Source organism: Podarcis muralis, chromosome 9 (genome assembly GCF_964188315.1).
Source record: "Podarcis muralis chromosome 9, rPodMur119.hap1.1, whole genome shotgun sequence".
Classification (NCBI taxonomy): domain Eukaryota; kingdom Metazoa; phylum Chordata; class Lepidosauria; order Squamata; family Lacertidae; genus Podarcis; species Podarcis muralis.
The window spans coordinates 81,986,165-82,004,723 of record NC_135663.1 but is presented as its reverse complement, the minus strand read 5'-3'; the positions used below and the strand labels follow the sequence as shown (position 1 = coordinate 82,004,723).

General features: G+C 46.4%; 1 protein-coding gene across 2 annotated transcripts in view; it reads left to right on the top strand.

Annotated features, from left to right (window-relative positions):
* Nucleotides 1-18,559, top strand: part of LINGO1 (leucine rich repeat and Ig domain containing 1) — a 694,970-nt gene that overhangs the window by 481,282 nt on the left and 195,129 nt on the right. For both annotated transcript variants that reach the window (XM_077934575.1, XM_077934576.1), the window contains exon 3: nt 8,080-8,189. The gene's annotated coding sequence lies outside the window, so the exon portion shown is untranslated. The remainder of the gene's footprint in view (nt 1-8,079; nt 8,190-18,559) is intronic.

The following is an 18,559-nucleotide window of genomic DNA, read 5'->3' as shown; positions in this document are numbered from 1 at the left end:
GACCCTCAGGGGTCCCTTCCAACTCTACAATTCTCTGGATGCAAGGGGTGCATAGGATTGCAGCCCATCTTATGCACCGTCGGCTTGGGAATAAGGCCCACTGATCATGATGAGACTAGATTGCTGCTGTACAGTCCTGTTTTTTAAATAAACCTAGAATCATAGAATCATAGAGTTGGAAGAGACCGCAAGGGTCATCGAGTCCAACCCCCTGCCAAGCAGGAAACACCATCAGAGCACTCCTGACATATGGTTGTCAAGCCTCTGCTTAAAGACCTTCAAAGAAGGAGACTCCACCACACTCCTTGGCAGCAAATTCCACTGTCAAACAGCTCTTTTCCTTTTCAGATAATACAGAGCATGGTGAAATCACAATAAATAAAACCTCCCCCTCAGTAGTTTCAAGCACTACTACTGGTCCCACATAACATCTGTACTGCATTGTTTACTGTGATAGCACCTGCACTTTGGAACTCCCCGCCTATTGCAACAAAGCACATGCCTTTGCTAGACTCTTTTCAGGCACCTGCTAAAAGCATTAATCTTTAGGCAAGCGTACCGGTACCTAGATGCTTAGGAAGTAGAAGTAATTTTAATCTTAATCTTTTAGCTTTTGTATGTTTTAAAGTAGGATTGTTAATTTTTCTTGATTTTACTGCTGTGGTTTTTTTTCTTTTTTCTTTTGGTAAAGCACTTTGCAGGTTTTTTAAAATACATTTTATTAAATAAATAAACAATAAATATAAATAAAATAACACAAGCCAAAACACAATCCATCCTGTAGATTTAAGTATCTGTCCATAGTCGCCTACTTGTTATCAGAGGCCCAGAATCCACATTCCTTTGTAAGAAAACATGAAATAATGTAAAACCATTTTTGCAGGCAATTTTTTTTTAAAAAAATCAATGTGTATGTGTAAGTGTGTGTGTGGGGGGGGGTGACAAGAAATTTTCTGCACCAGGTACCACCTGACCTTCCTCTGTGTACAAGGAGCCATCCCACTGTCTTAGGGACTCCACTCTGGATTTGTATAGGGTTTATTTAAGGAGTAATGCCTTTTCTTCTGCTGAAAATATCCCACAAGGCAGCAGAGGTTTAAGACCAGAGTTTTCCTTCTCCTAGAGGGCTACTTTCCAGGTGGATGAGTCCCATCTGCCCCTCACTTCCCTCTGCAGGACATGCAGAAACCCCCGTTGGACCCACTGTTGGTCTGATCCGCTCCATCCGCCAGAGCCTGTCTTCACATGCAGGGGAAATACACTCTGGATTTCTGCAGGGTTTACTCTTTAGCCTTTTCTTCTCGGGAAGATGTCCTGCAAGGCAGTGGCTACTGATTTTTCCTCAGGGTTTACTCCCAGAGCCTTTCTTATGAATGAGTGTAGCCGCAAGGCAGTGGAGCTTCAGAACAAGAGTTTTCCCTCTCCAAAATCGGCCACCTTCCCAGGATGATGCAGAAACATAAACCTATGACTGAAACCACGAGAGGCTCAAGGAGTACCAAGGGGGGGGGGGCTCTGATTACATCAAGAAAAATGTTCAGCCAATTAGATGTAACTCACCTCAAATTTCTTGAGAAACTTGTGGAAGAGAGAAATGTATTTTTGTTTATGTATTCAATAAAATCCCAACAAACGGAGACAAAAATGGTCACCTTTGTTTTTCCTTTCAAAATATGGGTGCAGCAGGTGACCTTTTCTCTATATTACTCCACCATAATGAATTTGAATAGATTTGTGGAATCCTGTGTTGAAGCCATCTGAGTTGGTGGCCATTGTGGCTTTTTGTGGGCGCTGTCTCCATAGTTTAACTATACACTGTGCGAATAATTATCTTTTGGCTGTCTGTCCTGAATTTTCCAAATTTCAACATCATTGAATTTTCCTGGGTTTGAATATCATGAGAAAGAGACATTCTCTCTCTCCTCAATGTATAATCTTTTGCACCTCTATCACGTCCCCTCCTTATTTTCCTACTATGATAGCACAGGGCATTTTGACTGGCTGGCTCAGGATATTCTGGGGTATTAAGGACAAAGAGATAGGGTGAAGACAGGGCTGTGGAAGGCTTTGAAAATAACAGCACAGAACTGGTGCTTTAGTCATCTTTGTGCTAAAAATGACATTTTTGTAACACCAAGACTAGATGGTGCGGTGTGTGCCTTAATGCAACACAGCATTGCTATATAATCAAGATGTCACAGCATCATAATGTTGCATGCTAGCTGAAAGCTCTCTCTCTCTCTCTCTCTCTCTCTCTCACACACACACACACACACACACACACACACACACACAAAGCGCCATTTCATGATGGTGAAAGAATGACAAGGAAAGCCATGTGTTTGGTTTGTTTTCCCCATAATGTTAATTCAATTATTTCTGCTTCAATGAATGAAGAATTTGTTTAAAGAAGTGCCAGTGATCCCGCCCATCTTATCATGTTTCCAGGCGCGCTTTGGATAGAAGGCGCTGCATTGATGCTCAGATACACTACATTGCTCCACCTATTCCAGGGCTAAGCATTGAAAACAGGTTCCAGAATTAAGCCCTGAGAAGGCCATAGATGACCTGAAATTTCTTCATGGAACTTTCTAACCCCCAAGTGAAGGCTTTGGGGAGAGCAAAAAGTTTCATGAAATTGACTCCCGTTCTCTCTGTTGCCACCCATACTGGCTTTATGGTGCAGGGAGCAGCAGTTCCACTTCTAGAAGTCCTGTTGCTTGGTGAAGAAGACTTTTCTTTCTTTCTTTCTTTCTTTCTTTCTTTCTTTCTTTCTTTCTTTCTTTCTTTCTTTCTTTCTTTCCTTGAAAGGCTCCAGAGTCAGGGGCGTAGGAAGGGGGGTGCTGCCCACCTCGGGTGTCATCCTTGAGGGGTGCGACAAAATGGAACACCATGGGGGCCTGGCCTGCAGCGTGCCTGAGCCACGCGTCTCTCCTGGGAGTAACGTGGTGGCTTGGGGCCCCGCACTGCCCGAAACGGCAGCATGGGGCTTCTGTCTGCCAGGCAGACTCCATGGGCAGCTGACCGCGCCGCCCCCTGGGGTGGATCTGTGCCCAGATTGCCGCGGCACCCCTGTGGGAGGATCGCCCCACCCCCGCCGCTCCGGATGCCAGAGCAGCTAGCTACACCCCTGTCCAGAGTGAAGGCACAATGCATTGCCATCTCTCTGACTTGGTTTCATGACACTTAGTTTACTGCCCTTGCTCTCACTTGACTTCATGACAATTCCATGATGCATCCAGAGTGAAGGCAATACTCCCTGCTTTTACTTGGGATATTTTCAAGTAAAAGAAAGGAAGAAGGGCTCCTTCTTCAGGGCTCCAGCAGGGCTCCTGATGCTATGCTTGCGTGATACTGCCCTCTCTGCCAACATGCCCCTCCTCCTCCCCATAAGCAGCAGTGACTCACCTGCTGGGAGGTCAGGAAAGTGCCTCCATCCCCCATGCCAGGGGTGTACAACCTGTGGCCCTCCAGATGTTTCTGGACTACACCTCCTATTAGCCACAGCCAGCATAGCTGTGATGGCCTGGGATTCGGATACGGAGGCTGAACCTGAGGAATCCCAGCCTGCACAGGATTCCCTGCCTCCAGAACCAGCTGAGCTGGGGCTGGGGCTGGGGCATGAGCCCGAAGGGTCCTCACCTGTGCTGGATCCTCAGGTGCAGACACCAGCTGAGTCTGCTCTGGCTCCTGAGGGGGTGGAGGACCCATTGCCTGCAGGTGCTCCACTCTCAGCCCCATCAGGGGAGACTGAGGTTGCCTCTGGGTCCGGTAACCCTCCAGCTTCTCCCGAGCTGCAGAGGCTCAGGGCAGAGAGGCGGAGGGAACTAAGTTCCTGCAGGAGGAGTGCTCGCCTCCAGGCCAGGAGAGGCGAGTCACCTGAGGATCAGGGCCGCCCTGTGCCTCGGGGCAGATAAAAGCCAGCCAGCCTCAGTCCCAAGTTGCGGGAGCAATTTTGTTGGTTGTCAGTTCCTGCCTGAACCCTGTTCTGCTATCCTGCCGGAGCTCCTGACCTCACCCGCCTACCTGCCCTGCATCCAGCTTCAACTTCTTTGGACTGTCTCCTTACTGCACCTTTGACCTCGGACTGGACTTGGACCTCACCTCTTGGTTAGCCCATGGGACCAGCACAATAGCCATTGATCAGGAAGGTGGGAGGTGTAGTCCAGAAACATCTGGAGGGCCACAGGTTGTGCACCCTTGCCCCATGTCATCAACAACTGGAAAAAAGGCCACCAGGAACTGAATGTGTGCTCACTGCCACTCTAAATCTTGCTCGTTTTGTTCATGCCCCTCCAAAATTGCCCCAATGCCAACCTGACTTTGTGTCATGCAAAGATGCACCAAATTTGTATGTGTGCATGTGTGTGTGTGCATGCAGATGCATTGGGGCTGGGTGGGGGTTTCAGCTCTGCTCTAGATAAGACCTTCTCCAGACTGAGCCATGGCTTTGGGGGCGATGTGCTGTGGGTATAACCTCACTTGGCGTTTATGTCTGTGCCATGAGATTTCATTCATTAATGCTTTGTGAAGTCTGCTGTGATTGTTGAATGGGGATTGCTATGTAGAGAGTGATTAGAGGGCTGGAGAACCCTGCTTGCTGCAGGAGAGAGAATTCATCTCCGTCTTTTTAGTTTACCGGATAAGAAGGTGAAGAGGTGACTTAATGATGCCTCATCAGGGCCTTCCCAGGGAAGAAGACTATTGGGGACTAAAGAGCAATTTCATCCAGAAGAGTGGAGAGAGGCAGAACGGAAGCTGAGATCAGCATGGCACTGACGTCTCTTGACAAATTCAAGGAAGGAAGGAAGGGCTAAGGATGATTCATTGTTTTGGAACACTTTCCCATGCCTGGGATGGGCTGGCAAGGTTTATATTCCTCTCTTTTACATTGCAGTTCTCAGCCTTCTAAAGATGTAGTTCATGGATTGGACCGAGGGCATAATAAGTGATGAACATTGCACCAGGAGCTTCTGGTGCAGGCAGCAATAGAATCGTGGAATCGTAGAGTTGGGAATGACCCCAAGAGTCATCTAGTCCAACCCCCTGCAATCCAGGAATCTCAGCTAAAGTCTCCATGACAGATGGCCATCCAGCCTCTGCTTAAAAGCCTCCCAATGACTGTTAGCTCCTTCTCCCTTAGTCTCAGTATTACCTTGTGCAATTCAACAGGGAGTTTGGGGACAAAAGCAGAAGTAGTTTGCTCTGCCTGTCATTGGCTCTGGCCCCACCCCGTTGGACTCCCTGCCTCCCACCCTACCAGTCCAAATGGGCACCAGCCAACACTCCATGGCACTTTACAAAAAAATGAGAGGATACATCTCTGCCCTGAGGGACAAGAGACATGAGAGAGAAGCAGAGGCAGAAGAGAACCTACTGCTGCTGACCTCTTGGGCATATCCACAGAACCCAATATGGCAAAGAAAAAACCCCATTGATTGTTAGTATCATATTTTTATTGTATTGTATGTTGAAAACTTTCAATAAAAAATCAGATAAAATGAAAGAAACTCACTAAGCCTGGGTTCTCTTTCTTTGTCTTTCCGGACTGTATTTTGAAATATTAGACCCTTAGTCAGAAATTGAAATAAGCCAATGGAATTGCTCATTGCTAGGTCTGGAACTTTTTGTCAACTGTGTATAAAGTCTCCAAGCTGATGCCATCTGCCTGGGAACTGGAGTTGGCGTATTCTCTTGGTGCCAAGAAGGTTCATTCAAGCTGTGTTTCCATTTATACCCTCCCTCTCCCTCTTCTTCTTCACTTTCAATACATATTTGATTATATAAAGGCTTTGGTTGACATTGGTAAGCACACTTGCAATGGTGGTTCTCTTGTGTTCTTTCAAATACAGCGGAATAAGTTTTTTAAAAGCTTATGAAGTCTTTGCCCCTCCTCCCAGTTGCTCAATTTTCAGGCTACAAAGCCAGGAGCAAAAGCCTCCTTGATATCTGTGTTATAAGGAGCAATTGTTCAGACCAGGCTGCAATCTGGAGGCATCTTACCGCCTTACTAAGGCTAAGAAGGTCAGGTTCTGGTGAATAGCTGTGTGCATGATCACCAGGGAATCCTCATGCACACTGCCTTTTGTTGAATGAAGAAAGATGGTATATAAATTAATAATAAAATAAATAAATATATGAAATATATAAAAAATGAATTACATATGAAGTATAGTATGGATATCAAAGAAGCCTTTATAGCTGTTGCTGAAATTCTCCCCATTGGACAGGTTTCTCTGCACCATAGCAGGGATGGAGAAACTGTGACGCTCCAGGACTCACTGGGCATAATAAGTGATGAACATTGCACCAGGAGTTTCTGGTGCAGGCAGCAATAGAATCGTGGAATCGTAGAGTAATGGCTCCTTGGCCATTACTCATGCTGCCTGAGGCTGATGGCAGTTGGAGACGAACAACTTCTGGGTTCCCCACTCCTGCACTATAGGGAAGACCCTTATACTGACCCATTGCTTCATTGAGCTGGCTGGCCCTTGCCCATACTGGCTGGCAGCACATCTCCAGGGGTTCAGGCAAGGGATTTTCCCAGTTATTTCCAGAGAAGCTAGCATTTGATCCTTTTGCATGTACAGTCATACCTTGGGTTACAGACGCTTCACGTTGCACGATTTCGGGTTGTGCACTGCGCCGAACCCGGAAGTACCGGAACAGGTTAATTCCGGGTTTCGGCACTTGCACATGTGCAGAAGCGCTGAATCAGGACCCACGCATATGCAGAGGGTTGCGAACACTGCGGGTTACGAACGTGCTCCCCGCACGGATCACGTTTGCAACCTGAGCGTCCACTGTATACAAATATATACTGTTGGTATGAAATAAGAAGAAACAGAGTTTACTTAATCTTTTAGTTCCTCTTGTTTATTGGAATGTTGTCATCTGTGCCTACATGTGCATTCATTAAACATTCCTAAAATAAATGCAATCTTGTTTAATATATATGGATATTTTTATGCTGAAAATTCCTTCCATGGTTCCCCACCACCACCACCATTGCCCATCAATTAACACACAAATAGAGACCGAATCTGAGAAGCATTCAAAAGATGTTTTTAAAGTGAAATTCTTATGGATAGGGTGCAGGGCTTCTGTTGTGCTTACCTTATCTTTAAGGTGGTGAAAGGATTTTGTGAATGTCCTTCCTTTCATTCTACAACTCATCTGATGCAGCCTCCCAAGTGCCCTCACTTCTTGGAATTCTTCAGATGGGCTTTCAAGTGTGGGAAGCCCATTATGGTCCTGTCAGCTGCACTCCTGATCAGCAAACACACTGATCTCAGGCACTTGGTAGACAACCTTCATGGCCCCTGTCAAAGTCCAGGGGAAGATGTCCCAATGCAACTCCACTCATGGAGCTTTTTTTAAATCAGGAAGTGGGGGAGAAATGTTTAATGGAAAGAACACACAGCTGTGAGCCACCTCATGGTGAGAAGGTAAGCTCAGCCATGTACCCACTGATATTATAAAGAAACAAACTCTGCATAAAAGAATTTACAGAACAATGCAAAAGTGAAGTGCTGGGTGAGATGTCACTTCTGCTGGTCAACATGCTGGTGGGGATTTCAGTGTGCCAACTCAAGCCTGGTGAAGTTGATGGGCCCCATTCTGGAGGGGACTATGGATTCAGCAGATCCAATATTTCCTCTGACACATAGTGTTCTGTTTTGGGGGCTATTGCCAGCAGAAACAACACAAGTGGTATATATTTTGGGGCTCTCAATACAGGAGTACAACAAGGTGCTGTTCCATCCTAACATCCTCCATCCAGTGAATCTGAGGGTTAGGATTTCTCTGCTAATCATTCCACTGCATTGCAATTTTCTCAGCCTCTTTCCACCAATGATCCTGCTATTGACTTTGCTTCAATTGCTTTCATTCCATGCAGCTTTAATCACAGCTTTCCAACTCAAGAGTGATCCAAGAAGACTTGCAGTTTTATTTTGTTTGGGTGGAGAAATGCCATCTTCGAGAACGCTTGCATTAAAATTGCTGCTACCTCCCTTGTCTAATTCATTGCAGCTGTAATCTCTTAAAATTCTAATTGTGATGACATTTTCTCCTCAGCACATGATTGGAAAGCAAAGGAGAGGATCACACCCACTGTGGATCACACCCACTGAGGATCTGCACCCCTAGAAGCCAATCAATTTGCATCCTGACACGATCTTCCTTTGGTAAGTGGGGGTTCTTCTCTTAGCACATGAGACTAGATGAAACATGGAAAGCTCCACTGTTTGTTACCTCGTTCATGGTGTGGACTTGTCTGCATTAATCAAAGCGAGGGCATTGTATCTGTTCTAGGCAAATGTGGTACCTGCCAGGTGGACTCCATCTCCCCTCAGCCTTGGCCATTGAGCCGGGGGTGGTGAGAGCTGCATTTCACCAGTACCTGATGGACTTCACGTTGGCTACCCCTAATCCAGGCTTGGGTCGTTTACTTTGGTTTTTACTGGATCCTGGGATCTACTAGACAGAGCCAGGTGCAAAACAGTGGCTGAAGTGGGCATCCTTTCTGTTGTGTGTTTCATATGTGCTCACGATGGTATTGAGGCAATTATGTGTGTCCCACTTTCAGTACAGTGGATTCAGGGTGGTCTTCCTGCTTCATTTCCAATCAGAGCATATATATCCCATAATTTTCTATAACTTTTCATAGTCTGGGGTGTTTGTGTTGCCCCATTTTTGTTGTGTTATATTGCAAAAGTGACCCTTCAAACAGCAATAACTCAACAACATTGTAGAAGTATTGCATAACAACTAATAAATCAGAATGATGTGTGGATGGTCCAGGGGATGGACCATAAATTCATGGCCATTACGTCTATGACTTGTTGCAGAATACAGCTGCAAAAGAACACCACCAGTTTTGAGGCTCTCTGAGCAGATGTACCTCTGACCATAGGCTTAGCCCAGGAATAGGCGATCGGTACGAGAACCAAGCTCACAAGCCTTTTCAAACAAATATCACTTCTGGTTCCCACCCACCTGCACCTGGTTATGCAAGACTTTGACTAGGGGTGGTTTCTCAATGTCTGAGAAATGGAAAAGGGGAGTGAAGTGCACTTTAAAAGACATTTTGTTGTGGTGGTGTTGTTTTTATTTTGATTATGTATTTTGTGGTTTTATATTCTGATTTTATTCTGTGAACCACCCTGAGACCTCCAAGTATAGGGCAGTATATAATTTCAATAAATAATAATAATAATAATAAATAAATAAATAAATAAATAAATAAATAAATAAATAAATAAATATAAATAAATAAATACTTTTGAACTGTACCACAGGCTGTTTGTCTGGTCATATTATTGAATGTTCCCCACAAAAAAGTCTCTGAATGTGGTAAACAAACACATCTGGCAGATGATTGTACTTAACCTTCCCCCCACTCTGATGTGTTAATTTGCCATATACAGTGGTCCCTGTAGTTATGAACTTAATTCTTTCCGGAGGTCCATTCTTAACCTGAACCTGTTCTAAACTAGAGGCATGCTTTCGCTAATGGGGCCTCTTGCTGCCGCTGCACCGCCGGCACACGATTTCCCTTCTCATCTTGGGGGAAAGTTCTCAACTCAAGGTAACTCTTCCAGGTTAGTGGAGTTTGTAACCTGAAGCGTTTGTAACCTGAGGCGTTTGTAACTTGAGGTACCACTGTAAGGGAGTTCTTTCTGGGTAAGTGCATTCAAAATATGACCACAGTCCAGCATTCTGCTACTTCATTCTACATAACGTGGTTGTGGTCCAAATTTGTGGCAGAATGCAATGGTAGTTGACTAATATGCAGCATTCTGGAGCAGATTCCCCCAGGTGCTGGAGGACTACAACTCCCCCCATCCCATGCCATTGGCCGGGCTGGTTGCGGATGATGTTGGTTGTAGTCTAGCAATGTCTGGGGACCCAATGGGAGGAGATGCTGTTTTCAAGCAAAGACAGGGAAGTCCACTGTCAAATGCTTCCCTGCACTGAAAACATGTAGAAAACTAGCTCACTAGAGGGATGTTGAGGCAACAACTTTTCAGTGTGCTATGTCTTTGCCTGCAGGGAAATTTTAGTGGAGATTTTAATTTGATGGACATTAGGAATGTTATCACCCCACCTGGGGTCAGAAATGTACCATCTATTGGACCAGAACGTTTCATTTTCAACCCTGCAGTGTTTGAGGGCAGGAATCAGAGCTTCAATCTAAGTTTTTTTTTTGGGGGGGGGAGGGGACCTGTGGCACTCCAGGTGTTGCTTTAGTCCCCATCACTCGCATCCACACAGCCCAGCAACTTCTGGGAGGCCACAAGCTCTCATCTTGTGATTATTGTAATGGAAGTACCGGTAGATAATGTTTGCAGGAGCTTTCCAATGAAAATTTGCAGTGGACCTTGGTTGGCTCTGGTTATGTATGTTGCCTTTTCAGCAAAGGCGGTGTTAAGCGGGTGAAGGATAGAATAGACCTTGTGTGTATTCCTCTCTCCTCTGCCAATTGAGTGTGGCTTGGCGTCTCCTTGTGCCTTTCTGCAGGGGGCAATGGGAGTCGGAGGCTTCCTTTCTCAACAGGAACAACAAAGTGAGCTCTCTCACTGCTGAGCTGTGCAAGATGTCTCTGTTACAGTCACACACACACACACACACACACACACACACACACTTTTTTTGCTCCCAGCCTCTCTTTTCTTCTTCCAGCCTCTCTCTTCCCAGGACAGTCAAAGGAGACAAGAGCAGGTTGTGGTTTGTACAGTACATACCAAATCCTAGACTAAAATCTGTGAACTGTCAGCTTGATGCAGGTGGTGCGTGAGACAGCAAACATCAGAGCTGACTGGGCTTAGGCAATTTCTCAGCATGACAGCTCTCTGGAGGGAACAAAGGGATCTTTCAATGCAGAACAAAATTTAGTTCCTTAATGAAAAACATCAGGATGATTCAAGCATCCCCTCCACAGCAAGTTGGGGGCTAAGGCTGGGAAGTCATACTGGAGCACAACTCATCTGGTTTATGTTAGCAAAAGGTGCTGTGATCTCTAGCTATGTTAGAAGCAGAGAAATGTAGTTATTAGTGTTCCCAGTGGGAGCCTCTAGGAATGTCCTGCACCAAATCTCATTCCAAAAGGTATCATTGATTCTGTCCTAGGGTCAGAGGAAAGGCAATGCCCTAGTTCTGTTCCTATTGCAGTGAAGAAGAAGAAAGCAGTATGGGGACTTTGAAGGATGAACCAGCAGAAACAACTCTCACACGTGACGTATTTTAGTCCTTGCGCCATGTTCTCCCTTCCTACAGGCTAGGCAGGCTTAATATGCCTCGTGTGCAAGTATAATGAGCAGGCTACTTTATGATTTGCAGCGCACATTCTATCTGTCTGGACAGGGCTGAGAGGAGAACCACTGGCATCAGGGTAACGATGGAGGAGAAATTTGGTCCCAAACTGGTTCGTGGATCAGAACGCATCTCACATTTGGGCTACACCCTTCTCCGGATTTTGTTGTGCAATTTTGGGACACAGAAGTGACACCCCAAAATATGTGTTGTTGTTTAAAAAATTGGTATGAACTGTGAACAAATGGGCTGAAAAGTACTGATAAATTAATATTTTTCATTAAAAGTGCACACAGCATGTACCATTAAAATTCTTCACCAACATGGGATGGAGTTGATGTAGGATTGACTGCAGGGCCGTCTGTACCCCGGGGGTGCAAGGGGTGTGGTGCACCCGTGTGCTGAATTCCGGCGGGCGCCAAATGTATTCTGGGGGATGCCAAATGTATACCTACTGTATACTGGTCCCTCTTGATCAGTGGCAGTGAAAAGCAATGGAGCGAAAGTCCCCGCCCCCTCCTCCATCGCTCTGTTACTCCGCAGTGTCAAATATTCCAAACGAGTCAGGAAACAAAAGCAGTTATTTCCATTGTGTCATTGTTACAGGTGAGCGATTTTCTTTCCCCCTTCCCAAGAAAGCTCAACAACTTTGAGTTGCCCCCCCCCCCAACAAAAATTCTGGGGATGGCTAAACTAAATTTGGGGGTGCTGGGCGGATCTTTGCACCCTGGTGGTGCATATGCTAAAGACGGCCCTGATTGACTGTAGCTGAAACTGAAATGGGATAGAATGAGGCTGCTCAGTCCATCTCTGTGGTGGAACAGAGTTTCCTGTTGTGAACCGCCCTGAGATCTGCGGATAAAGGGCAGTATACACATTTAATAAATAAAAATATGTGGTTGGGAAACCTCAGGCCCAGCAGCCAAACGTGGCCCTCTAAGCCTCTCTATTTGGCCCTCAGGAGTCTCCCCCACCCCATCTGAAGCCACACCTCTTCTTCCCCAGGCCACACCCCTTCCTGACCCTGCTTTGCACTTTCCTTGGGTGTTTCTACCTGGCTACAGGGCATCCTTGAACTGGATGGGGGGAGGGGGGAGTGTGTGTCAAGAGGCCTACTGAGAAATTTACTTTCTTGTTCCACGCACTTTTGCCTGTGACCCCACCCACCAGCACCATATACTCCCCACAAAGATGCCCATAAAGGAATGCAGCTGTCTGCTGAAAAAAATCCCCCCCTCCCAGCTCTAGCAGCAGCAGTGATAGACAAAGCCATGATTAGGAACACACTTTGGTGAACCCATTCTCCCCACTTCAAAGGTGACCACATGATCCCCTCCCTCTGCCCATTTCAGGTTGGTTCAGCTGAGCAATTATGACTGGCCCTGTTGAATAGTGGGTAGACATGGCAGACGACACAGCGATTTCTCCAAAGCAGCTCTTTATTTTGTGAGCTGGAACAGAAACTGAACAGCAAACAGCTCAGCCGGCCTGCTTTTATAGGCAGCCAGCTTTCAACATTGTAGCAACAACAACCCAGGGTTTCCCACCTAAAATAACTGACGTGGACCTGAGTGAAAACTATCTACAGTATCCCCCTGCTGGCCCAGGGTGAGAACTTCAGTACATAACAGGCCCAAATTCACCCAGAGAGCTTCATTCAGAAACAACAAATTCAACGTTTTCTTGAATCATAGGTGCTATACTAATAATCACACTAATGGGGGCTTTCTGACCAATCCTTCAAAGAAAATATTTTAACACCCTTCTCCCAAAACTGAGCATGCTCAATAGTCAAAGAGTGGAAACCACAAAACCAGGCAGAGGGGAGGTCTCTTGAATGCCTTAAAGGTAAAGGGACCATTAGGTCCAGTCGTGTCTGACTCTGGGTTGCGGCGCTCATCTCGCTTTATTGGCCGAGGGAGCCGGTGTACAGCTTCCGGGTCATGTGGCCAGCATGACTAAGCTGCTTCTGGCGAACCAGAGCAGCACACAGAAAAGCTGTTTACCTTCCCGCCAGAGCGGTACCCATTTATCTACTTGCACTTTGAGTGCTTTCGAACTGCTAGGTTGGCAGGAGCAGGGACTGAGCAGTGGGAGCTCACCCCATCACGGGGATTCAAACTGCCAGCCTTCTGACCAGCAAGTCCTAGGCTCTGTGATTTAACCCATGATGCCTTAGCCTCCATTAAATTTCACTTAAGCCCAACCCAGAGTGATTCTGGAATGCCTTAGATGAGAGAAAAAACATTTGGAATTTCGGGGAAAGAATATAGACGAAATACATGGTGGCATTTTTGCAAGGGACAAGAGCTGGTCACTTATATAAATATTTGCATAACTTAATGTAACTTATGTTAAATAGCAGACAGCGAGACAAAGAGTGTAGCATCTGGCAGAAACTGAATGGCAAGAGAATGGAAACCAATTAGGATTAATGCAGGTTGGAATGGAAATTGCTCCCTTTCTGCAATATTCTTCATTCCCAAAATGAAGAGGGAATGTGTACAACTTGCCACATTAATTCCATGTAGAACTAGTCATTCTCCAGTATGGCTATAAAAGAGAAAAGTACAAACCAGTAGGCAGGCCCGACTTAAGCATATCTTCTGGTGCTGTGGTGCAAAGATCCCTACGGCCCCCTGTTTCCCCCCCGTTTCCCAGAGTTGTCGACCTTTTTTAAGGGGGGGGGGACCCGAAAGTTGTTGACCTTTTTTTTTAGGGAGCTGACACCACGCTTACACATTATATCTAACAACCCCTTAGAGCAAATGAAAATAAAATGAAATAAAATGAAAAGGCAGAAGAAAATCTAATGAAGTCCTCAATTCCGAAGCAAGACTCAGCAGTTCTTCTAATTCATCCTCATGATTCAAATCACCACATATCAAAAAGTTAAAGCAATCACCAGTTTGTTGTTCTTTAAATAAACTAATAAAGGCACAGAGAATGAAGTTCCTGGCCAATTGGTGTTTAAGTACAAAGCTGACATTTTCAAATATTGTGGGGTGGGGGGGTGGGGGTAAGGCAGTGACATCCTGAACCTAAAAAGGACCCAAAACTTGGGTCACAAAGGCTGCAGCCCTAACTGCACTTACCTGAGAGTAAGCCCTGCTGAATCTAATAGGGCCTTACTTCTGAGTAGACAGTAGCAAGACTGCAGCAAGAAACACAGTTGGGAATTAGGGCTTTCTGTTTTAAGTCTCAGCCAGAGGAAAATATAATATTGGAGATTAGGGAGAAAGGAATATGAATAGATTGGGGGAGGGGGCTGACGAGAGACCAAAAACCACAGGTAGCAAGATAAGGCACACTTTCTGGGGAGCAAGTCTCACACACAGTTGCTTGGGGCGAGGACTGCAGAGGGACCATAGTTGTGCGTGTGTGTTTTTCAGAAAAACGTAGAATTGGAAGGGACCCTGCAGGTCATCTAGCCCAACCCCCTGCAGTGCTTTTTAGCTTGCATTGATCTCAAAAACCTTCAGTGCGTTTTTTTTTAGTTGGATAGGCAATTAACAGGCTTGTTTCACAAATAAGGGAGAAGGAGGGTTGCTGGCTTGGTTTGGTTTGCCTTTGTTCTAGTTTCTAGCATGTGCTTAATACCGTAGTTTCAGGCTGTGAGCCACCCTGATATCTATGGGGGGAGGGCAGTAGTAGTAGTAATGGTGATGATATTTTTCGCAGGGCTTGGAGTGAGTGGGTGATGGCCAGCTGCTGGAATGAATGGGGTTGGTGCTAAATGGTCTGGCTTGCTTTACAACCCCTAGGGACCCTGTTGGGAGGGCGGAGAAGGAGCCCACCCCAGAAGAAGAAGAAGAAGAAGAAGAAGAAGAAGAAGAAGAAGAAGAAGAAGAAGAAGAAGAAGAAGGATGGGAGGAGGCTTCCCTTCCCCGGGATAGAGTTGCCCGTAACATTAAACACAGGGCACGATTCCAGGGAGAGAAAGAAACCAGGGCAGCAGCTGCTGCTACTCGTGGCTGCGGCTCAATGTAGCTGAGCAGGACGGGCAAGGGGACCCTGCAAGTAGGGCTGCAAATCCAGCTAGGAGGCTCCATAGCCAGAGGAAGAAAGGGGGCGAGTGGGGGGGCCCTCTCTTCTTCTTCTTCTTCTTCTTCTTCTTCTTCTTCTTCTTCTTCTTCTTCTTCTTCTTCTTCTTCTTCCTTCCTTCCTTCCTTCCTTCCTTCCTTCCTTCCACACCAGCCAGCCATATGGTTGTGAGGCGCAGCTGGCGGGTGCAAGGAAAGGGGAGTTGGCCGGCAAAGCCGCGCAGCTCCCCCACTCTCTGGGGTGTCCCTGAGAGGCCAGCACCCTGGCGCAAGGCACCAGTAAGCCCAATAAGAAAGACGCCTCTGCCAGTAGGTTCTTTCAAGAGATTACATCCGGGACGCGGGTGGCACTGTGGGTAAAAGCCTCAGCGCCTAGAGCTTGCTGATCGAAAGGTCGGCGGTTCGAATCCCCGCGGCGGGGTGCGCTCCCATTGCTCGGTCCCAGCGCCTGCCAACCTAGCAGTTCGAAAGCACCCCCAGGTGCAAGTAGATAAATAGGGACCGCTTACCAGCGGGAAGGTAAACGGCGTTCCGTGTGCTGCGCTGGCTCGCCAGATGCGGCTTTGTCACGCTGGCCACGTGACCCGGAAGTGTCTCCGGACAGCGCTGGCTCCCGGCCTATAGAGTGAGATGGGCGCACAACCCCAGAGTCTGTCAAGACTGGCCTGTACGGGCAGGGGTACCTTTACCTTTACCTTACATCAGTAGTCCTAATATGGTTGGAGATGGTGCTCTGATGGGATTGTTTTGAATGAAAATGACGTATCTCTACTGACGAGTGAGCCAATCGTGATAGGGTTGGATTTAGCCAGGACGCTCACAGAACAGCTTTATAGAGGAACACCTCTTGATCTGCTGGTGTTCTCATGGATATATCCTTCCCATCATTTTTCATGCCCATGACACATTCTGCAGCTATAATCAGCATGATGGAGTGTGTTTGATGTGCAGGCGCCATAGGGAAGAGGACTAATGATCACCAATCATCTTAGCACTTCATCATCAGAACATTAACAGATAGTGGGTTCCTGGTATTGTCATACAGCCAGTGTGTGTTTGCCAATTCCAGGTCAAGCCATCCTTTTGCCATCCCGTCCCATAACTCAGACATGACTGGCAGTGAGGGGAGCTGGTGGAAAGGGATGCTTGAGGAATTCATTCTTGGTAAAACTTGAAAACTGACTTGTTGCAGCTCCCAGAATGATACATGGAACAAAATGTAGTTTTCTGCATTCTGGAAATGTTGCAAAATGATTATTGGCTCAAAATGTGTATAAAACATCATTTTGGTATATGGTTATGGAATGGAATAGAATTATGAATGCATGCATGTGAAACTGACATACTGTTGGTCAGAAACAGACTGATCCATCTATAGGTGGATTGCTGCAATCTGCATGTTTGTGGTCAGAAATGGAAATCAGTCAAGCAAATAGGAGTAGTATTTGTTCAATAGCTCTTGTTGTTTTGAAGTCCATGAACAATATGTAATTAATGATGGCGGTTTGGTTTTTTTTTACTAGCTTTGAGGTTTCCTTTACATTGAAATGAAAGCAAGTTACATAAATAGTTGTGCAGCTTAAGGTACATTGAATAGTGGGCAATGAGACAAACAGTGTAGCATTTGGCAGAAACAGAACTGCAGAAGAATGGAAAAAGCACTAATTGCAATTAATACAGCTTGAAATAGAAATTGCTCCCTTCCTGAGCTGCCAAGTCTTGAGAGGGTCACCTGCCTGATTTCCTAGAGACAATATTTCCACTGTTCCGTTCCTTTTTCTTTCATGGGTTTGCACTTGAATGCTGGTTTATTTTGCTGGTGGCTATTAGAAACAGAATGCCGGACAGGGCTCTCCATATGTCTTTTCCGAGTTACTCCTCCCTCACTGACCACTTTGCTTTGCAGGGGTGGACAGAAGCACATAAGTAATGCTCTTCCTGGCTCAGCTCAGTCTGGGCCTGCTCTCCTTTCTTCACTAAAGCTGCTTACATGAGGACTAGGAACTTGCTGCCATTAACCTTAAAGGCCAGGATTCTCAGCATGGCTATGCACCAGATGAGGCTGAACTTTGAGCCAAATGGGGCATATTGAGATGGACACAGGTACAGGCCGCCATAGACTTCTGAAGCAGGGCATGCCATTTTAAGGGGGGGGGGTGAAACTTAATTTTTGCTGAAGGCTGAGTTGGATGGCCCAGAACAAGCCACTGGGCGTGAAGGAGAGACTGGCATGGGGCAGGATACCCTGTGAAAAGGCCCAAACCTACCCTGACCACTGGCTATGTCTTCTCAAGAGAAAGGATGAGCTTGCAGCTTGACTCCTCTTCCTGCCTAGGTCCATCCCTCTAGCAGTGCTCCTGCCTAGCGATGCCAGAATCCACTGGCTGTTGTCAAAGAAATTTCACGTGGCAGACTATGCACAAAAGTATATTGGATTCTGCATTTTGGCCAAGGACTCTCTGATTCTCATGGTGTCAGAGACCACTCTCTCAGGTGTCTGAATAAGATGAATCTATGCAGTTTTGTTTTACTTCCACAGCTCTGTGAAAACATTGGACAGTGGTCTTTCTGCCAGGGGGAGCTCGTATATATGCCCAAATGGGGCATTTCATGGGCAGAGAGACAGTTGGGAGGGAATCAAACTTGGCTAACCAAAGATCCAAAAAGCAGAATGGGGAGGAATTGGAGGGAGGGAGGGAGGAAGCAAGCAAGCAAGCAAGTGTAAAGGGGAGAGAGCAATGACATTTCCATGCTCTCAGCAGGGTAGGCTCATATTTGGAAAGCCATCGCTCCCCTCTCCTCTCCGGCCAGGTGCGGCAGACTTTGAAAATGCCTTCACTCTCACACACAGCCCCCCACCCCCACCCCCAGGTCTTCCCCTCTGCAAAGGGGCAGAAGATGGGGAGCCAAGTTACTCTGAAAGGGGCCTGGGCAAAACTGCAGCCAGGCCAGGCAAAAAACGGCAAGTGAGCTGCAGGCCCATTGTTCCTTTAAGAGCAGCTTAAATTGGGACTCCTCCTGGCAAAGGGGAAAAACATGACAGCTGAATTGGAGATCCTGGAAATTCAGGGCAGTAGGAGAGTATAAGATCAGTGCTTTAAAAAAAAAAAAAGTTTAGGGGTACTCTCATTTCCCTACTCATATTGAAATACTGTCCCTCAATGAGGCCAAACTTAGATGCACAAAATGTTTAGGGGTAT